This window comes from Dipodomys merriami, unplaced genomic scaffold (assembly GCF_024711535.1).
Source record: "Dipodomys merriami isolate MVZ:Mamm:240054 unplaced genomic scaffold, mDipMer1.0.p SCAF_105, whole genome shotgun sequence".
Taxonomy (NCBI): Eukaryota; Metazoa; Chordata; class Mammalia; order Rodentia; family Heteromyidae; genus Dipodomys; species Dipodomys merriami.
This window is the reverse complement of record NW_027202327.1, coordinates 409,635-414,925: the sequence shown is the minus strand read 5'-3', so window position 1 is coordinate 414,925 and position 5,291 is coordinate 409,635.

Sequence of the window (5,291 nt, the reverse complement as noted above, 5' to 3'; positions counted from 1 at the left end):
GGCAGGACTCAGCACATACCACACTGTGGAAGCACTCAGCACACAGCACCGTTTGAAGCACAATACAGAGCACCCTGTGAAAAGGACTCAGCACACAGCACTCAACTCACCTCATCCCTCTCTTCTCAAGGGCTCAGCACATAGCAGGACCCTTTTGGATGAATTAACACACCACACCTTTTGAAGGACTCAGCATGCAGTATATTGTGTAATGGACTCAGCACACAGCATCCTTTGAAAAACTCAGCACAGCCCACTCTTTTCAGGGACTCAGCACATAGCAACCTATGGGATGACTCAGCAAACAGCACCTTTTTGAGGACTCAGCACATAGCTGTATGTCAAAGGTTCAGCATTCATTAGAATTAGGGTGCTTTCTTCAGTATTCACATTCTTCAGAAACACTTCACAAATCTTACTGGTTCACATTTAGCCAACCTGTGTTTTATGGGGGAGGGTCAGCTGGGGGTTTTGAACTCAAAGTTTGGGGGCCCTATCCCTGAGCTCTTTGGTTCATGGCTGGAGCTCTACCACTTGGAGGCACAGCTCCAATTTTGTTTTTTTGGGTTGTTCTTTGACAGGTCTTATGGTGATAAGGAAGGCCAAGTTGGGGTGTCTGTGTGCAAAGGCTCTTAGCTCAGCCTGGAACTGACCTCTCTCTTCCTGGTGCTCCTGGGAAGCTGGGCTTCATGGAGCTATCTTGGCCTAGGGTGGAAAAGACCTGCTCTGGTATCAGCAATCAGGGTGAACAAAAGTCAGCTTGGCCCTGGTCACTTCTCAAAATTGAACTCTAGACGACAATGGCATGGGGCTACATATCCCGCATCTGGACACCAGGGGGCAGGAGTGGCCCACCGTAGGAATTGTACCTGCGAGTTGTGTTTACTCTTGCTTCCCTGGGGTCTCCATCATGCTTCCAAGTCACCCTGGACAGGAAAATCCTTGAGACACTTACCTACAATTAACAATCAAAAAGCAAGTGGGGCTGTGGCTCAAGTGGCAGAGCAGTAGCCTTGAGCAAGAAAACTCTAGACCCTGAGTTCACACACACACACACACACACACACACACACACACACACACACACACACACAACACATGCATGCAAAATCAGAGATTTCTATAATGCAATCTTTGGATATTCTCTACTTTTTCCCCACTAAGCCTGGTGGCTGCTGGTCTAGGTGTCTGATGCCTACCACTACCTGGCATCTTTAATTTTGGGGAACAGAATGGGTAGAAGGTCATCCTTCTCTGATCCCAGCTCCTTGATTGGGTAATGGTCTATCCAGGCCCTTTGGGGCTCCTTTACAAAATCGCCAAGATGCCTTCAAAAGTCATCACATACTGGGCACTGGTGGCTCATGCCTGGCATCCTAGCTACTCAGGAAGCTGATATTTGGAGGATCATGGTGCCAAGCCAGCCTGGGCAGAAAGTGTGTGAGACTCTTATCCTCGATGAACCGTCAGAAAACAAAAGTGGTCCTTTGGCTCAAGTGGTAAAGTTCCAGCCTCGAGAATAAGAGCTCAGGGACAGTGTTCATGTCCAACAACAAGGAGAGGCTTTGCATGTTGGCTTTGGGATTGGCATTGGCCAAATATAATTGGAATTTTCAAGTGCTCCATGACAAAGCAGTGCCTCCTTAGTCCTGTGCTGGTCCATCTTGTCTCACCCCCTAACCTTGTCCATGCTTTGGGTCAGCATGGCTCTGGATGGAAGGAAGGGCTCCAAGGAGGAAGATCCTAGAGCATCACCCCACCTCCTTCTGCCATGCTCACCCTGCTGTTTCTGCTCTTTGCCATAGACTTTCTTCCTTGAATCCATCCATGAGGTCATCACCACCAACATAGTGGTGAGTGGTGGGTCTGGCCTAACTCGGGGAAGTCAGAGGTGGAAGTAGGTCTGGGATTAGGAACTTCCACCCTGGGTGTGGGCTAAGCCCAGGGTTGACCTTTTTTTATTGTGAGCCTTACAGTGGTGGGAAGACAGTGTAGAATCCACATTGAGTCAGGTAAGATTGGAATCTAGAGGACCAATTGTGTCTGGGAGAGGATGTGGGGCCACTGCTCTTGATACTCCTCTCTCGGGACTCCCCTGTCCCTCCCTCATCCCTCAATGGTAGAAGAGAAACTTCAACTAAGGGTGTTGGATTAGGGGGTGGGGAAGTATTTTGGTGTGAACCAGAAGTGCTTCAAATTCATCCTAGCCCCTACTTCCTGTTTATCTGAGGAATGGCCATTTGGGTTTGGGAGGGGTGAATCATCCTAGCTGAGAAGGTGCGTCAGTGGTAGAGTGGTCGCCTAGCATGCCTGAAGCCCTGGGCTTGATTCCACACAGAAAAAGCTGGAAGGGGAAGTGGGGCTCAACTGGTAGAGCACCAGCCTTGATCAAAAAGAGCTCAGGGAGAGTGGCCAGGCCCTTCGTTCAAGCCCCAGGACTGGAAGAACAAATCTTTGTTGGAGGCTTTTTTTCCCCTTTGAAAACAATTTATTGTGATAAGCATAACATGGGTCTCTTCCCTGGCCACCAATGGGCCATTATATCCCTTGAGCTTGGGCCACCTCCCGGCAGCCTCTGCCCTACCCAACCCCCAGTTTAACTTTCTCATCACCCAGCAGATGGAGGCCTGAGAGAAGGCACCTGACCACCTACTTCTGGTGGCTTCCAAGGCTTTTGAGAGTCAATATGTCACATGGAGAGTCATTATCTGCACCAGTCTACAGAAGAGAGGGAGGGAGCACTCCTTGACTGAGCTGTTGGCAGATCTGTATCTGGGGCATCTGCAGCAGAACGTGTTCCTTGGGGGAGTCCTCTATGGTGATGAGAACCTTGATCTATCCTCTGGAAGTTTCCACGCTGTCTTCAAGTTGCAATTCTTCAAAACCTTTCTGCTCCTCCCTCATTTCACCCACCACAGGCCCTGATGTATCTGAAGCAGCATTGGGGGGGGGGGCTCAGCTTGTGCTGGCATCTGGAGCCTGCTGTCCATGCCTTCCTCTGTGAGGATCAACAGCAGCTCCTGCAGCACTCTCCTCTTCTTCATCTTCTCCTGGGATAGCCAGCATACACACTTGGCTTTCTCCCAAAACAGCTCATTCAGAGCCAACATCTGCTCTTTACACACCACAAGGGATTCCTCAATAGTTTGGATGTGTGCTGACAGCTGGCTGCATCGATGGTGGACCTCACTTGCTGGATTCTGGAAGTCCACCTCATCAGGCAGGTTGTGGACGAAGCAGATTTACTTCTTGGACACCCACATGTCCTGCTTCCCATCCCCATGAATGCTGTGGTGGCAGCACATGTGGCAGGGGGCTGTAGATCCAGCTCAGTCTGTCACTGAGCTGCCAGGTGGGCCAGGTGCTTGCAGCTGGCCCACCGCTTCTGAGGTATGATTTCCCCCCCTGTAGATCTCAGCCTCAGTGTGTTAACAGAGCCTCTTCCATCTACCAGGCAACATGGAATGTGGGCGTAGCCACATTTCTTGTATCCCATTGGTCAGAAAGAATCATGAAATAATGGGGGTGTGGCCAGAATCCTGAGATGCAGGCAGAATGGGCAGAGTTAAGATGACAGTGGCTCCTCCAGCCCCTTTCCCAGGGATCTCTGTCCAGTTCAGTTAGGGACAAGAGGATGACCTGCTTGAGCCGGATGGCTGCACAGATTGTTGTGTATGTCCATTTGTTGCCAGTCTCGGACATTGAACTCAGGATCTGGCACAGTCCTTGAGCTGCTTTTGCTCAAAGTTAGCCCTCTACCACTGGAGCCACATGGCTCTACTTCTGGCTTTGTTGGGATTGAAGTTGGACAGGGGTCTCAAGGACTTTCTGGTTTAGAGTGACTTGACATTGATCCTCCTATCAGTCTTGTAAGTATCAAGGAGGAGCCACTGGTGTCTGCCTCATCATTGGTTTTGCTGATGTTCTTGGACACACCCATGATTTCCCTATCCTCAGGTTTAAGTGGTGGGAGCTGGAGCCCACAGTTGGAATCCTAGTCCTGCCACTTCCAAATGGCAGGAGATCCTAAGAAACTCATTCCTATCCATAGGAATACCAATGGAATGTGATGTATGTCATGATTCTAGGATAAAATTATACACAATTGTATTCTAGGACACTGATTGATTTTAATTAATACTTTATAAAGCATTTCAACAATCACATTCATTAAATGGAGGCAGAATGAAATACCGAAGAATTGGGCATCACATAGTATAGAGATGCCATTTTTTCTGCCCGGACTTTCTTTACTTAATTGCTATATACCATTTTCTGAATGTACTTTGGTGTATGCAACTAAGATATATTATACTTGATCTGGAAATCAATTATTCAAACTGTTTTTTTTATCAAAAATGCTTATAGCAAAATAAAGAGGTAAATCCAAATTATGTATATTTGAAGACAATGCTTGGTTAGTCCTCTTCTCACATTACCCATTCCCTTCTTGAGAATAATACACATTGTAAGGAAATGCTTAGAATGTTTTGGAGAAATAGGTTGACTTTAAACCAGTTACTCTACGCTGCATTTTGTTTACTTTATATCTAGAAAAGCTAAATTCTTACCTTATCATTTTCCTTAGGCTTTATATTCAGGTTTAATGTCTGATGGGTGACAGATAAAGATATAAACATTTTTTAACAGTTGTTAAATTTAGGCTGAGGAATCTAGGTACAATTATGCTCATGCAGATAGGCCTCATCAGTCATGAGACCATGATACCAAAATGTTAACCAATGCTTACTGGTGTCATCCTTATGAGATTTTGTGTATTATAAACAATGGTTATTACCATTTGTTTTGTAATCAACATCATTTCATGGGTTAGGAATTGATGTGAGACATTATACTCAGAAATATATTGAAGGAGGAATCCAAAATTAGTTACCAAGATATACACTTAACGCACTGTTTTAAAAATGTAAGCTAAAGGAAATAATTTATGAAAAAGTCAACATTTACAATAAATACAGAATCAGGGTGACTGATTTTTCTTTTATCCCAGGTGCAATATGGCTTGCATGATGACTTTTGTGGTTATATGTTAAATTAGGTCTTGATATTTAGTTGAAGTTCTGTTTTTTCATATATTCATTTGTCAGATCAAAGAGGAAATTAATTCCATGCCGGAGTCAACATCCATAATAATGTTACATTTGTATCCTGCTACTTTGCCAAAGTTTCAAATGAGCTTGAGTATCTTGGGTCTTTTTTGGATTTAACAAAATATGTATGCAATTTTGTCAGTAGCATAAATTTTTTTACCACTATTTATTAAACTATTA